Source organism: Triticum urartu, chromosome 4A, assembly GCF_056163025.1.
Source record: "Triticum urartu cultivar PI428250 chromosome 4A, HENAU_Tu73, whole genome shotgun sequence".
NCBI classification, from domain to species: domain Eukaryota; kingdom Viridiplantae; phylum Streptophyta; class Magnoliopsida; order Poales; family Poaceae; genus Triticum; species Triticum urartu.
The window spans coordinates 142,665,253-142,683,235 of record NC_141876.1 but is presented as its reverse complement, the minus strand read 5'-3'; positions in this window follow the sequence as shown (position 1 = coordinate 142,683,235).

Sequence of the window (17,983 nt, the reverse complement as noted above, 5' to 3'; positions counted from 1 at the left end):
AACAACAGCGAATAACAGGAAGACACCTGGCACATTGGTCTCGGGGCGTCACAGTCCAAGTCTCCTGGGTCTTATATGATGATAAAATCACCTTCCCGAAGGTTTCATTCCGTTTGATATTCTGTTTCTCCGAAACACTGAAATAGGCAAAAAACAGCAATTCTGGGTTGGGCCTCCGGTTAATAGGTTAGTCCCAAAAATAATATAAAAGTGGAAAATAAAGCCCAATATGGTCCAAAACATTAGATAATATAGCATGGAGCAATAAAAAATTATAGATACGTTGGAGACGTATCATGTGCGTAGTCCCCAGGATATGATTTTTTACTTCCCTGTTAAATATTTCCCTGCTCATAAGAAACAAGCTGCCTTAAGGGATATATATAATTTTGTGCAAATTGAAGAAGAGAGTCTCCCACAAGCTTGGGGGAGACTTCTCCAATTAGTTAATGCTTTGCCTGATCACCCTCTTAAGAAAAATGAAACACTTGATATCTTTTATAATGGACTAACCGATGCTTCCAGAGATTACCTGGATAGTTGTGTTGGCTCTGTTTTCAGGGAAAGAACACCGGATGAAGCTGAAATTCTATTGAATAATATGTTGACAAACAAAAATAATTGGACACTTCCCGAGCCTATTCCTAAACCAACTCCGAAGAAGAGAGGTGTTCTATTTCTCAGTCCTGAAGATATGTGAGGGAGTCCTGGATTAGGGGGTGTTCAGGTAGCCGGACTATACCTTCAGCCGGACTCCTGGACTATGAAGATACAAGATTGAAGACTTTGTCCCGTGTCCGGATGGGACTTTCCTTGGCGTGGAAGGCAAGCTTGGCGATGCGGATATTCAAGATCTCCTATCATTGTAACCGACTCTATGTAACCCTAACCCTATCCGGTGTCTATATAAACCGGAGGGTTGTAGTCCGTAGGCAATCAACTCCATATACAACAATCATACCATAGGCTAGCTTCTAGGGTTTAGCCTCCTTGATCTCATGGTAGATCTACTCTTGTACTACCCATATCATCAATATTAATCAAGTAGGACGTAGGGTTTTACCTCCATGTATCTTCATAGTGTATCTCATTGAATAATATTAATCAATCCTGTATCTTCATAGTCTAACAGTCCTCCTTTGTAACTAACCTTGTGTAACCCTAACCTCTCCGGTGTCTATATAAACTGGAGGGTTTTAGTCCGTAGGACAACATACAATCATACCATAGGCTAGCTTCTAGGGTTTAGCCTCTCTGACCTCGTTGTAGATCTACTCTTGTACTACACATATCTTCAATATTAATCAAGTAGGACGTAGGGTTTTACCTCCATCAAGAGGGCCCGAACCTGGGTAAAACATCGTGTTCCCTGCCTCCTGTTACCCTCCGGCCTAGACGCACAGTTCGGGACCCCCTACCCGAGATCCGCCGGTTTTGACACAGACATTGGTGCTTTCATTGAGAGTTCCTCTGTGTCGTCGCCTTTAGGCCCGATGGCTCCTTTGATCATCAACAACGATACGGTCCAGGGTGAGACTTTTCTCCCCGGACAGATCTTCGTCTTTGGCGGCTTTGCTCTGTGGGCCAATTTGCTCGGCCACCTGGAGCAGATCGAAAGCTACGCCCCTGGCCATCAAGTCAGGTTTGGAAGCTTAAACTACACGGCTGACATCCGCGGAGACGTGATCTTTGACGGACTCGAGCCACGGCCAAGCGCGCCGCACTATCTCGAGAGGCATGAGCTAGCTCTGCCCCCGGACAGTGTCCTGGAGGCTGCACACGCATCGGTTCCGACCCCTAACTCGGAGCCTATTGCGCCAATCGAGGATGAGCGGTTGGACGTCACCTCGGGGGCTGCGATCCCAAAAGCGATCGAGCTGAACGCTAGCCCCGCACTCTGCACGACCCGTGACTCCGAGGATCCGGACTCCTCCCCGGACTCCGAACCCCCCGCGCCCCTGCCAATCGAATCCGATTGGGCGCCGATAATGGAGTTCACCACCGCAGACATCTTTCAGCATTCGCCTTTTGGCGACATCCTGAATTCTCTTAAGTCTCTCTCTTTATCAGGAGAGCCCTGGCCGGACTACGGTCAGCGAGGATGGGATACGAACGATGAAGAAATTCAAAGCCCACCCACCACCCACTTGGTAGCCACTGTCGACAATTTAAACGACGTGCTCAACTTTGACTCCGGAGACATCGACAACATGGATGACGATGCAGGAGATACCGACGAACCAACGCCCATAGGGCATTGGACAGCCACCTCATTTCACGATGTGTACATGGTGGATACCCCTAAAGGAAGCGACAACGAGGAAAAAGGGGATGGGCGGGAGATCGACCCCCCGAAAAGCAATCAAAGCGTCGGCGTAAACGCCGACCCAAGCCCCGCCTCGACAAAAACCCAGCCATAGAGCAGGACGAGCCGGTAGACGACGAACAGGCCTTAGAGCAACCGTCCGAACAGGGCAACACGGATAGAGAAACCGAACATCCCTCCTCCGGCGAAAACGGCATTCCGGACGACCTCATGCCGAATAAACCTATGGAGCAGAAGAATCTCCATGAGAGGCTCGTTGCAACTGCATGCAGCCTAAAAAAGCAGAAGCGGAAGCTAAAAACAGCGGAAGATGCACTCCGGATTAGATGGAGCAAAGTAATCAATACCACAGATAAGTACAGCGATAGTCGCCGCACTAAAAGCTATCCGAAAAGAAGGCTACTGCCTGAATTCGATGAAGAGGCCCTAGAGCCCTCGCATTCAAAAAATGAAAAAGCCACATGGTCGGATAGATGACCCCATAAAGCGGCAAGCGGCGCCGCACCTAAATCGGCATGCGACCCACTTAAGGATTCGCATCATGGCCCAGTCAGGTCCATTTATGGGCCAAGAAAGCAAGCTCTCGTAAGCAATGCTATGAAGCCATCATCAGAATCCGGCACACCCAAATACAGGAGCGCCGCACACCCCCTATGTTTCACCAATGAGGTCCTGGACTATGAATTCCCAGAGGGATTCAAACCCATAAACATAGAGGCATATGATGGAACAACAGACCCTGGAGTTTGGATCGAAGATTATATCCTCCACATACACATGGCTAGAGGAGATGATCTCCACGCCATAAAATATCTACCCCTTAAGCTTAAAGGGCCAGCCCGGCATTGGCTTAAAAGCCTTCCCAAAAACACAATTGGAAGCTGGGAAGAGCTCGAGGATGCTTTCCAAGCAAACTTTCAAGGGACCTATGTCCGCCCTCCGGATGCAGACGATCTTAGTCACATAACTCAACAACCCGGAGAATCAGCTCGGCAGTTCTGGAATAGATTCCTCGCTAAAAAGAATCAGATAGTCGACTGTCTGGACGCCGAAGCCTTAGCAGCTTTCAAGCATAACGTCTGAGACGAATGGCTCGCCAGACACATCGGCCAAGAAAAGCCAAGAACAATGGCCGCACTAACAAGCCTCATGACCCGCTTTTGTGCAGGGGAGGACAGCTGGTTGGCAAGGTGCAGCCCCAGTGACCCAAGTACATCCGAAACTAGGGATGGAAACGGAAAACCGCGACGCAACAAGGACCGTCGCTGGACTAAGGACAAAAGTCCAAAGAGCACGGCAGTCAATGCCGGATTCAAAGGCTCACGACAAAATCAGGAAAAATCGCCCCCCAGGATAACATGGACGATCCATCCAACCTAAATAAAATCCTGGACAGGATATGTCAGATACACACTACTCCCGGGAAGCCTGCTAACCATATCCACAGAGACTGTTGGGTTTTCAAACAATCCGGCAGACTCAATGCCGAACACAAGGGGCTCGACACACCAAGCGAAGACGAGGACGAACCCCAAAAGCAGAGCACCAGGAAACAAAAGAACTTCCCACAAGAAGTAAAAACAGTGAACTCACTTCACATAACAAAACGTGCGGAGCTCGTAAAGGTACGCACCACACGGCCCATCCCCAAAGGGTCCTGCACTGGTTGTCAAAACCGATCATCTTCGATCAGCTAGATTATTCTAGGAATATCAAGAATGTAGGCTGGACTGCCTTGATACTCGATCCAATAATTGGCGGACTCCAGTTTTCAAATGTCCTTATGGACGGCGGCAGTGGACTAAACCTGATATATCAGGATACAATCCAGCACATGGGGATAAACCCAGCAAGAATCCGCCGCATCAAAACCATCTTTCAAGGGGTAATACCTGGTCCGGACACCCATTGTATGGGTTTTCTCCGACTCAAAGTCATATTCGGCTCTGCCGATAACCTCCGCCGCGAAAAGCTGACCTTCCATATCGTCCCGTTCTCAAGTCGCTATCAAGCACTACTGGGACGCGAAGCTTTCGCTCGCTTTAACGCAATACCACATTATGCATCTCTTATGCTTAAGATGCCCGGTCCACGAGGCATCATCTCTTTGAAGGGGAAGCACTAAAGTGCGCCTCCCCAAGCGGAGGACTGTGTGGCCGCTTTGACAGCCCAACAGCAAAATGGCCTCACCGGCCAAAAAAAACTTCGAAATAGGTCATTCAAGACCACGAACGCGGATAGACGAGTTCGGTGCAAAATCATCATTGATGCAGGCCTAGAAGCCATATACCCTCGCACTAGGGGATCCACGCATATACAATAAGAGACAATAAAGCTCAATCTTATATATCTTACTTTATACTTTGCTTATTTTAAACTTTTTCAGCACGACCCGTTTTCAACTTAGTTCCTCTCTTTTACAGATGAACGTCGTGCGACGCCCGTCCAGGATATGGCACAACGGAGACACAGGCACAGACGTGCAGTAGGGACCCATCCTAAAGGATTCTTTTTAGATTAAGACCCTGCGTAAACCTTTTTTACTGTCTCTTGTTGCTACACATCCCCTGGTTTTTTCTTTCTGATATAACCAAGGAGGAGGCTGGCGTCTTGGCATGTGGCCACGTCAGAATTTTTGCACGTACCTGGACACTAGGGGCTTTTTTAATAAAGAGTGTTTTTTCGCCCGCACTCATAAAGACCGAACACCTTAGGGAGTGTTCGGCGTCGCGAGTTTTGGCATTATATGCATCAGCTCCGAATCATGTCTTTGGTCAAATGTTGGGTTGCCCGGCTCCTGAGTTCGGCTACCTTACATTCCGCTCTATCGGCTAAGGTAGCACCAGGAGAACTACTGCGATTGTGCCCCGGTTCGGCCGGGCGAGCACCTCAGTAGAGAAAGCCGAAAACTGACTGTCATGATGTAGCGTGAGACTGGTCAGCCACTCGATGACCTATCGGAATCTATCGGATTCCTCCGCTTTAACGAAGGGCCGCTTCCCGGTCAGGCACATACGCGCCCCGAACTCGGACAAGCGCAGTTGCCACCAAGGGCTACCTAAATAGTCTCACTGTCAAACTCCTATGGCTAAGTGAAAGTGTTAAAGCATTATAGTCCGGTTGCCTGGCCCGCTGCGCTATCACCTCCTTTGTAGGACCAGGACGTTGGGTTAAGTGTGAAAATGCGTCTTCTGCGAGCACCCCCACACTATGTGCGTGGGGGCTGAAGCCAACGACTGCCATCTTTCAGATTCTATATATATATATATATATATATATATATATATATATATATATATATATATATATCTTAAAACAGACGCACAGGAGGTGTTCCCAATACTTGGAGGCACAAGTATAAAAAAGGCCACTACAGTTTATCAAAATATTACTTTATAATTACATATGCTATCATAACATAGCATCTTTCGGGCACTGCGTCTCTATTACACGAGCGCCTTCAAGAACTTCCTGAAAATAGTGCTCGGAGGGTACTCGGCTTTTGTCCGAATCTCGGGACGCAACAACGGTGGTCTCCATCTCTGCCCAGTATGTCTTAACACGGGCAAGAGCCATCCTAGAGCCCTCTATGCATGTTGACCTCTTCATTGCATTTATACGCGGCACCGCGTCAAGGAATTGCTGCACCAAGCTGAAATAACTCTTCGGCTCCGATCTCCCCGGCCACAGGTGACCCATGACGTACTTCATGGCGAGGCCAGACAACCTATTCAGTTCGGCCCATTGAGCCAAACGATCATCCACTGCCAGCGGACGCTCTGGATTGTGAAACTGCGACCAGAAAAGCTTTTCCACTTCGCGATCTTTCTGATCTCGAAAGTGTTCGGTCGCATCAGCAGCACTCGCTGCCAAGTCCAGATAGGTATCCTCCACACTCCACATCCGGTCCAATGGAGCAAACTTTGGATCACAAAATTTCCTTCGCAGCATAAAGGGATTTCCAGCCGCAATCTGTTCGGCCTGACGCAGCTCCTCCTTCGCAGCTCTCATCGCAGAGCGCGCGTCCTTGGCATTGGCAACGGCCTTCTCTAAGTCTGTCTGTTTCGCCTGGTCTTCTTTTTCAAGAAGTCTGCAACGGTCTGTAGCGCTTTTTAACTTTTCGGCCATCTCGGCCATCTCTTCCTTGCTTCGGCAATGAGCAGCCTGTTCGGCTCTCAGCTCTTCAAGGGCTTTCCTGGTGGCCGCATCACTTTCGCTGGCTTGTTCTTTAACTCGGGCAAGTTCTGCCCTAAGACTCTCCACGGCGGCCGCACCATCTGCGTCAAGCACACACATCGTAAGACACAGGCATAAAACTGTTCTTACCTGATGCCGCCCAAGGAATTACATACCTTGAGCCTCATCAAGCCACTTATTGACAAGCATGATGTCGGCATCTGCCATGTCCAGTTGCCGCTTTAGTTCGGCAAAATCTTCAGTTCGGCTTGATTCTGGACACCCTGCCGCCTACATTCAAAGGTGACATCTTAGACCTGGGATTATGATCCTCCACGTGCCATCATTTCTTGACGACGCGCAGAGTCTCAGGGGCTACTATCTACACCGGGCGCATCTTACTCATGCGCAAGTGACAAAAGTATACATTATCTAATGTACCTCGAAACCCGTCAGTAAACTTTTGACGGCCTCATACAATCCGCTCTCTACGGATGAAATCCTTTCAATCACCATGCCCATCAATGCGCGGTGCTCCTCTGAGATAGAAGCTCACCCCAGCAGAATCTTTAGCTCCTCCGGCCGAGCACCAGACGGTGCCGGGCTCGTCCCATGACCTCTTTCGAAGGCCGGACGCGGAGAACCTCGGGGGGCCGCATAGCCACCTTCCGCCCCTACCGGATTTGGAAAAACCCTCCGCGACAACACCTCAGGGTCGCCCGCCGCGCTAGGCGGCATAGCAGGGGGAGGCGTCCCGCTCTCCATCATCTCCGGAAGGAGATCCCCTGAAGACGAGCTCTGCTGAGAAGGGCTGAGGTCCGAGCTACAATATAAAGGTTTGGTTAATCTTCTAAGATATAAATCAAGGACTTCCCTCATCCCTCAAAAGGAAAATCTTTTCTCCACTTACGGCTCGCTGGAGGGCTGATCCCCTTGAGGGCGTAGTCCGGCCGAGGAACTCCCCGGCGTTGGACCCTCTGACGAGGATTTTCTCCCCCGTTTCGAGGCCATGGTTTCCGGGTCGTCAGAGGCGGCTCTCTTCTTCCCCTTAGGAGAGGAATTGTCAGTTCCTCCCTTCGAAGCAGCCTCCTTCGAGGAGGCCATAGCTTCCTTGTCCTCCCCCTCCAAAGGCATTATCTCCAGCATCCTGACCAGCACGGGATCCGGCCTGGTTTCAGGAAGGGGAGCCGGACACCTGATCAGCTTTGCCTTCGCTATCCACTCCTATTTAAAAGGACAGCTCTTTTAGGGGCAAGTTTAGGACAAATATATGGATAGAAGGTCCGGGCACAAGGTTGCTTACTTGAGTATCCGGGCGATTGCAGCTTAGGCCTGCGTCCTCGGTTAAATCCGGACACATCTCTTGTGATCCAAAGAACAGTCTATACATCTCCGCGGGCGTTGCGCCCATAAAGTTCTGGAGAGCTCGCGGTCCCTCTGGATTAAACTCCCACAGGTGAAGGGGGCGACGTTTGCCGGGCAATATTCGGCGAAGCATGACCTGCGTCACCTTGACCAAGCTGAGGTCTCCTTCCAAGAGATCCTTAATTCGGCCCTGTAACAGGGGCACGTCTTTGGGAAAACCCCAATCTAACCCTTTGTTAACCCATGACGCTAGCCGTGGCGGGGGACCCGAGCGAAAGGCAGGAAGCACCACCCACTTGGTGCTCCGGGAAGCGGTGATATAAAACCACTCTCGTTGCCACAAGCCTAGCTCCTCTTGAAAAGAGCCCTCGGGCCATGGAGCATCAGCATTTTTGCTTATAACAGCGCCTCCGCACTCTGCGGGCCGTCCCTTGATCATCTTCGGGTCCACTTTGAAAGTCTTGAGCCATAATCTGAAGTGAGGGGTAACACGGAGGAACGCTTTGCATACAACGATAAACAAGGAGATATGGAGGATGGACACCGGAGCTAAGTCGTGGAATTCCAGCCCGTAATAAAACAGCAATCCGCTCACAAAGGGGTCCATCGGGAAGCCTAACCCCCGAAGGAAGTGAGACACGAACACTACGCTCTCACCGGGCTGGGGACTGGGGATAGCCTGCCTTTGAGCATGCAACCTGTGCGAAATTTCGGCGGTCAAGAACTTAGCCTCTCTCAACTTTAGCACGTCCTCCTCCGTGACAGAGGAGGGCATCCATCGGCCTTGAAGGTCGGAACCGGACATTGTCGAAGGTCTGAGGCGCCCGGAATCTGGAGCCTAGGGTGTTGGAACTCGAGGCGACGGGCGAACTTGTTTTGGGATTGGAGAAAAGGAGTAAGGCCCTGGTCTCTTTATAAGAGGTTGAATACCAGGAGCCCTCCCCGTAACCATTTGGGACTCGCCTTTAATCGAGAAAACATGCTAACGGGCACGATTGGGTTACCCACGTCCGTATTGATGAGAATCCCGTAAAAGGGGGGCACACGATCTCTGCTTTGACAAGACGTGCCAAGGAAACCGCCTCGCAAAACATGCTGAGGTGGAAAAGTAAAAACGATTCGAGTGAAGGACTTGGCTGTAGTGCGATGACGCACTGCGGAATACGTCAGCAGCTTTGATTTGTGTTAATATTATTCTCTCTATGGCAATATGTGGAAGCTTATTTTGCAGAGCCGGACACTACTCTTTGTGTTTACAATCTTCAATGAAGGACTTGGAGGAGGAACCCGCCTTGCAATGCCGAAGACAATTTGCGCGCCGGACTCGTCGTCATTGAAGCCTGGTTCAGGGGCTACTGAGGGAGTCCTGGATTAGGGGGTGTTCGGGTAGCCGGACTATACCTTCAGCCGGACTCCTGGACTATGAAGATACAAGATTGAAGACTTCGTCCCGTGTCCGTATGGGACTTTCCTTGGCGTGGAAGGCAAGCTTGGCGATGCGGATATTCAAGATCTCCTATCATTGTAACCGACTCTATGTAACCCTAACCCTATCCGGTGTCTATATAAACCGGAGGGTTGTAGTCCGTAGGCAGTCAACTCCATATACAACAATCATACCATAGGCTAGCTTCTAGGGTTTAGCCTCCTTGATCTCGTGGTAGATCTACTCTTGTACTACCCATATCATCAATATTAATCAAGCAGGACGTAATGTTTTACCTCCATCAAGAGGGCCCGAACCTGGGTAAAACATCATGTTCCCTGCCTCCTGTTACCATCCGGCCTAGACGCACAGTTCGGGACCCCCTACCCGAGATCCGCCAGTTTTGACACCGACAATATGCAAGAGGCAAAGAAATCTATCAAAGAAAAAGGTATTAAAGCCGAAGGTGTTAAGAATTTACCTCCTATTGAAGAAATACATGGTCTTAATTTACCACCTGTTGAAGAAACATATGATCTTAATCCATTACCTATTGAAGAAATACATGGTCTTGATAACCCGACAGGCAGCAAAGGTAAATTCTCTCTATAGATATGATAAAGCTGAAGTCCCATTTACTAAGTTTGCTAGCCCATGCTTAGATGAGTTTTATGAATTTATGGTTAAGCAAGAAGACTTTAATGCTTATTTTTGTAGACAATTGAAATACAATTCAAATATGCTTGAACACTTGGGTGATTATATGGCTAATGTCAAAGGTGAACTTAAACTTATTAGTAAACATGCTTCTATGGTTATCACTCAAGTAGAACAAGTACTTAAAGCTCAAAATGATTTGCTCAATGAATTGAATAGTAAGAATAATGATTATGCTGTTAGAGTGGCTACTAGAACTGGTAGAATGACTTAGGGACCTTTGTATCCTGAAGGCCACCCTAAGAGAATTGAGAAATATTCTCAGAGAAATAATATAGATGCACCTAGTCCTTCTAAAAGGAAGAAAAAGAAAAATGATAGGACTTTGCATGCTTCTAGTCAACCTATTGCTCAACCACCTGAGAATCCAAATGATATTTCTATTTCTGATGCTGAAACACAATCTGGTAATGAACCTGAAACTAGTGATAATGTTAATGATAATATTCATAATGATGCTCAACCTAGTAATGATAATCATATAGAAATTGAACCTGCTGTTGATCTTGATAACTGACAATCAAAGAATCAACGTTATGATAAGAAAGACTTTGTTGCTAGGAAACATGGTAAAGAAAGAGAACCATGGGTTCAAAAACCCATGCCTTTCCCTTCCAAACCATCCAAGAAAAAGGATGACGAGGATTTTGAGCGCTTTGCTGAAATGATTAGACCTATCTTTTTGCGTATGCGATTAACTGATATGCTTAAAATGAATCCTTATGCTAAGTACAAGAAAGAAATTGTTACAAATAAGAGAAAGATACCAGAAGCTGAAATTTCCACCATGCTTCCTAATTATACTTTTAAGGGTGGAATACCAAAGAAACTAGGAGATCCCGGAGTACCAACTATACCATGCTCCATTAAAAGAAACTATGTTAAAACTGCTTTATGTGATCTTGGAGCTGGTGTTAGTGTTATGCCTCTCTCTTTATATCGTAGACTTGATTTGGATAAGTTGACACCTACTAAAATATCTTTGCAAATGGCTGATAAATCAACTGCTATACCTGTCGGTATTTGTCAGGATCTGCCTGTTGTAGTTGCAAATGTTACTATTTTAATACACTTTGTTATTCTTGATATTCCTGAGGACGATAGTATGTCTATTATTCTTGGAAGACCCTTTTTTAATACTACAGGGGCTGTTATTGATTGCACTAAAGGCAATGTCACTTTTCATGTTAATGGTATGAGCATACAATACACTTTCCAAGGAAACAACCTCAAGTTCATAGTATCATCTCTATTGGAAAAATTCCATTGATTATATTTGGAGGTTTTGAATTTCCTCTTCCTACTGTCAAGAAGAAATATGATATTCCTATTATTGGGGATGTGCATATCCCCATTGAGGTAACATAGTGTTATTCGAAATTTCTCCAGTTCCATGTTATTCGGAATGAGTTTGTTAACAAGACTTGATCAACCTTGTTAGTGGATTCCTTTTGATGAGCATGAGATGGATGAAACTAGAAGGCACAACCTTCTGTACCCTCTTTCTACTTTCTGTTATTTATATTAAATAAAATAAAAATAAGTATTTTCCGTCTGTTATTTGAATTATCCATGCAATATAAAAATACCTCAAAAATAAAATTTCTTCAAATGCCCTAAAATTTAAATATGATTTTTTCTGGAATATTTGAGAATATTTGGCACTGAGAACACAGCAGGAAGGGCATCCACCTGGCCACGAGGGTGGAGGGTGCGCCCCCCTGCCTCGTGGGCCCATGGTGGCCCTCCTCCACTTATTCCTGCACCCACACATTTCTTCTTCCTCCCACAAACACGAATATCCAGCTCAAGCACGAGTTCTAGCTCATTTTGCTGCGATTTTCGTTCTCCTTGCTCAAAGCACCTCTCACAAAACTGTTTGGGGAGATTGTTCCTTGGTATGTGACTCCTCCATTGGTCCAATTAGTTTTTGTTCTAGTGCTTTATTCATTGCAAATTTGTGCTGCCTAGGTGACCATGTTCTTGAGCTTGCATGTCAAATTTATATGGTCAAAAGTAGTTCTAATGCATGATATAGGCTCTAGGCACTTGTAGGAGTTGCTGCTATCAATTTTGTTGAGCTTGGTTCACTTTTATTTGAAGTTACTAAAAATTTCAGAATTTTTCAGAGAATAATGAAGAGATTTTTGAGGGGCTCATCGAGCCGAAGCTCGAAGGAAAAGCAAAATGAAGAAGCAAAGAAGCCCAAATATAATCTGCCTCGCACCGTGGAGGTTAGGCCGTGTGAATGGCCCTCCGATGATTTCTTGAGAGCAGCGGGGATTTATGATGATTTTTATGAATTGGATGAGAATGCAGGCCTCACCGCCTTCCTCCACGACCAACACGACCAGTATCTCTTACTCACCAATATCTTTGTGCAAAACTTTCATTTCCATTCTAGGAGCTCAGCACCTACGGTGGAGTTTTATTTATATGATGAGCATAAGGAGATGTCACTTTATGATTTTTGTCGGGTTTGTTTGGTCCCTTTCGAGGGCACGACAGAGGAACCACATCGCGGCGATGTGGATGGGTTTATTGATAACATCACTGTAGGGGAAACGAGGAAGGTTTCCGATGCACGAATCACTAGCATACATTTTCCTGTTTTACGCTACTTTGCAATATTTGCTAGTCGTTGCTTAATTGGTCATGGAAACTGTGGAAACCTTAGTGTTCTTGATATTATTATTTTGTTCCACGGTTTATTCAGTGATAACATTGTTAGTATGGGCAGTATTATTGCTAAACGATTAAGTTTGAACCGTACAAAGGGCCCCATCTTTGGAGGCATCTATGCTTCATGCCTAGCTGCACATTTTAACATACCTATTAGTCATTACGAGAAGGAAGAAAAATTGTTGCCTCGTGTTTATTTAGATTATAAGAGTATGGTGGCACATGAGTTTATTGTTAAGAATAGGGAAGGGGAGCTTAAATACAAATTGTTCTTTCATAACCATCATCCTGAGACTATTACCCTTCCTGCTCCTTCCTTGTTTGATTTATCTTCAGGCCAGTACCTTGTTCCGTTAGAGGCTATTCACGCCTACTGGAACCTTACATCAGCCACAGAGCCAGAGTTGGAACCACAAGTTGATCTTCCACGAAAGTCTAATTACCATTGGCATCCGGAGATGATTGCCAACCAGTGGCAATCAGAGTCTTCTTCATTGCAGTACGACCCCAACTATTACTATGGATATCCGCCAGGCAAGCCGTGGCCATAGACCAACTTAGGCCAAAAGCCTAAGCTTGGGGGAGTACGTATTTCCCACCGACATTACATTCATGTTCACACACTCATTGCTAGATGTCGGTGCTCATACTTTTCATTGTATCATCCATGCCAGTTTATTTTCCTTTTATGCTTTCTTCTTGTGTGCTTAATAAAACCTTAAGAAAAACCAAAAAAAATAGTTGTATCTTTTAATAGTTTACTTTCCATGCTTGTAGTAGTAGTTAAAAAGAAAACCCAAAAAGATTTCCTGTTCTTCTTTTGCTTGTTGGGAGCTTTCCCGTGTAAATAGTTTTATTTCTTTTCTTTTCTTTTCTTTGGGGGTCGATAGGAGAAGACCATAATTAAATTGTTGTAGTGGCTCTTATATGCATTATTGTTGATCTGACAAAAGAGCCAATATTGCCTTGTCTTCTCCTGTTTATTGAATGCTTGTAGATTCTAGCTTAGTCCAATGCACGTGCACTCTTAATATTATTCACATCATTCGGTCGTGCAAGTGAAAGGCAATTATGACGATATATGATGGGCTGACTGAGATGAGAAAAGCTGGTATGAACTCGACCTCTCTTGTTTTTGTAAATATGATTAGTTCATCGTTCCTGATTCAGCCTATTATGAATAAACATGTTTGCAATGACAACTAGAGATCATAGTTTCTTGTGCCATGCTTGATTAGCTAGGAGCTTATAATGATTTACCTTGCATGCCAACATGCTATTAAAATGGTTGTGATGTGGTATGATAGGGTGGTATCCTCCTCTGAATGATTTAAGTGACTTGACTTGGCGCATGTTCACGCATGTAGTTGAAACAAATCAACATAGCCTTCACGATATTTATGTTCATGGTGGATTATATCCTACTCATGCTTGCATTCGGTGTTGATTAATTTTAATGCATGTTCATGACTGTTGTTGCTCTCTAGCTGGTCGCTTCCCAGTCTTTTGCTAGCCTTCACCTGTACTAAGCGGGAATACTGCTTGTGCATCCAACTCCATAAACCCCAAAGTTGTTCCATATGAGTCCACCATACCTACATACATACGGTATCTACCTGCCGTTCCAAGTAAATTTGTATGTGCCAAACTCTAAACCTTCAAATAAATATTCTGTTTTGTATGCTCGAATAGCTCATGTATCAACTAGGGCTGTCCGTATCTTCCATGTTAGGCAGGTTATTCTCAAGAGGAGTGGACTCCGCTCCTCACTCACGAGAAAATGGCTAGTCACCGGGATGACCAGTCCCATGCTTTATGCAAATCAAATCAAAATAATTGCAAACAAAACTCCCCCTGGGACTCTTGTTAGTTGGAGGCACTCGTTGTTTCAAGCAAGCCATGGATTGATGCTTGTTGGTGGAGGGGGAGTATAAACTTTACCATTCTATTTGGGAACTGCCTATAATGTGTGTAGCATGGAAGATATCGCCATCTCTTGGTTGTTATGTTGACAACGAAAGTATACCACTCAAAATATTATTCACCTCTATTTCAAAACCGAGCCCTGACACCTCTACAAATCCCTGCTTCGCTCTGCGAAGGGCCTATCTATTTACTTTTATGTTGAGTCATCATCCTCTTATTAAAAAGCACCAGTTCGAGAGCACCGCTGTCATTTGCATTCATTACTGTTAGTTTACATTGAGTATGACTTGACTGGATCTCTTTTACCATGAATTACAATGTCTAGTCAGTCCTTGATCTTTAAAGGTGCTCTGCATTTATGTTTTGCGGTCTCAGAAAGGGCTAGCAAGATACCATCTTGTTATATCATATTATGATTGTTTTGAGAAAGTGTTGTCATCTGAGATTTATTATTATTGCTCGCTAGTTGATTATGCCATTGATATGAGTAAACATGAGACCTATGCGTTATTGTGAATATGGTTAGTTCATAATCTTTGCTGGAAACTTGAATGCTGGCTTTACATATTTACAACAACAAGAGCAAACAGAGTTTGTAAAAGTTTTTCTTTATCACTTTCAGTTTGTCAACTGAATTGCTTGAGGACAAGCAAAGGTTTAAGCTTTGGGGAGTTGATACGTCTCCGTCGTATATACTTTTCCAAACACTTTTGCCCTTGTTTTGGACTCTAACTTGCATGAATTGAATGGAACTAACCCGGACTGACGCTGTTTTCAGCAGAATTACCATTGTGTTATTTATGTGCAGAAACAAAAGTTCTCGAAATTACCTGAAACTTCACGGAACATCTTTTCGGAAATAATAAAAAATCCTTGCAAAAGATGAAGACCAGGGGGCCCACACCCTAGCCACGAGGGTGGGGGTGCGCCTGCCCCCCTAGGGCGCGCCCCCCTACCTCGTGGGCCCCCTGGAGCTCCTCCGACCTCGACTCCAACTCTATATATTTGCTTTCGGGCAGAAAAAAATAAAGGAGAAGGATTCATCACGTTTTACGATACGAAGCCGCCGCCAAGCCCTAAAGCCTCTCGGGAGGGCTGATCTGGAGTCCGTTCGAGGCTCCGGAGAGGGGAATCCATTGCCATCGTCATCATCAACCTTCCTCCATCACCAATTTCATGATGCTCACCACCGTGCGTGAGTAATTCCATCGTAGGCTTGCTGGACGGTGATGGGTTGGATGAGATTTATCATGTAATCGAGGTAGTTTTGTTAGGGTTTGATCCCTAGTATCCACTATGTTCTGAGATTGATGTTGCTATGACTTTGCTATGCTTAATGCTTGTCACTAGGGCCCGAGTGCCATGATTTCAGATCTGAACCTATTATGTTTTCATCAATATATGAGAGTTCTTGATCCTATCTTGCAAGTCCATAGTCACCTATTATGTGTTATGATCTGTTAACCCCGAAGTGACAATAATCGGGATACTTACCGGTGATGACCGTAGTTTGAGGAGTTCATGTATTCACTATGTGTTAATGCTTTGGTCCGGTACTCTATTAAAAGGAGGCCTTAATATCCCTTAGTTTCCGCTAGGACCCCGCTGCCACGGGAGGGTAGGACAAAAGATTTCTGACTATATTCGGAATACATGCCTACATTACATTGATGAATTGGAGCTAGTTATGTGTCACCATTGGTTATGACTGTTACATGATGAACCGCATCCGGCATAATTCTCCATCACTGATCCATTGCCTGTGAGCTTTCCATATATTTTTCTTCGCTTATTTACTTTTCCGTTGCTATTCCTATCATCCCAACAAATACCAAAAACATTACTTTTCCTACCGTTACCACTACTATCATATTACTTTGCTACTAAATACTTTGCTGCAGATATTAAGTTTCAAGGTGTGATTGAATTGACAACTCAGCTGCTAATACTTGAGAATATTCTTTGGCTCCCCTTGTGTCGAATCAATAAATTTGGGTTGAATACTCTACCCTCGAAAACTTTTGCGATCCCCTATACTTGTGGGTTATCAACGGCCCGTTATGGTCGGCCCGTGAACGGACGATTTCAACTCTAGCCCATTTACGACCATAATGTGGTCTGTTATTGGCCCATGTTTGGCCAATCAATCATACGACCCGTAGAAGGCCCATTGATGATACGGCCCATAGAAAGCCCATTGTGTCAATGGCCCGTATAAGGCCCATGATTTCTACGCCCCGTAGAAGGCCCATTGTTTCTACGCCCCGGACTGCTTCCGAGCTCCAACGCCGGTTCCTTTCTTTGGGTTGTCATGCTAAGCATGATCATGAAACCTCAGCTCTGATGTAAGAGCAAAATATCGAGGATTTAGTTTGGGAGGCCAGTTAATAGCCCCCGGTAGTGTTCGGCGACAGTCGAGGTCAAGACATAAACACTTCGGCCATTGTTATGAATGGCTCGTCATTTAACACCGTCATCGGATCGCTGACCAGTTTACGCTTATTGTGACAGTCAGTTTTCGGCTTTCTCCACTGAGGTGCTTAACCATGTGAGTTGGAAGCACAATCGCAATGGTTCTCCCTTTGCACACCTAGCCAAACAAAGCGGAACGTAGGAGGCAAGCGCAGGAGCCGGGCAACCCAACTATTGACCAAAGACACAATTCGAAACCAATGCATATGTAGTGAGATCCGAGAATGTTTTTGCCGAATCTATAAAGGTGTCCGATATTGCATTGTGAGACTTGTGCTGGAAACACACAAATAGTTTAAAAGTGCCAAAAAGCTTGGAAAACCAAAAAACATCAGTAAAAACATGACGTCCGAACAAGATCAAGTGTTCGGTGCCAATCCGAAAATTGGAAGAGAAAGAAAAAATTGTGCTTCTGTCGTGTTTTGACAACGACCAAGAAGAAAACACATTTACAGCTCATATATAAATTTTAAGAGCCCCCAAGTGACTTGGGTAAGAATTTTATGTATAATGATTTATGTACCGAAGTACTTATATCATATTTGTGTTCACCCGAACTTTAAACACGTCTTAACCGACCGTCGGCTTCTCCCTCTTCGGCCAAGGGCCGAAAAGTGTCATGTACTCCACCTGTCGAGAGTGTCGACGATGTTTCCGATGACCAGGCAATCAGGCCATAAGGCTGTAACAGACAAAGCGCGCTCAGGGGACTTATGCTATATTACTAACGAAGTGTAAAAAGCATCTTCGAAGAAAATAGTACCCCCACCGATACCTTTCTTCGGTGCTCATTATTACTATGAGACTTGTGCAATAGATTTTTTGTACTCATGAGTTCCGTTGTGTGCCGACCATATTTGAAAACAATAAGAGCGCTAGCTTTCGGCTTCACC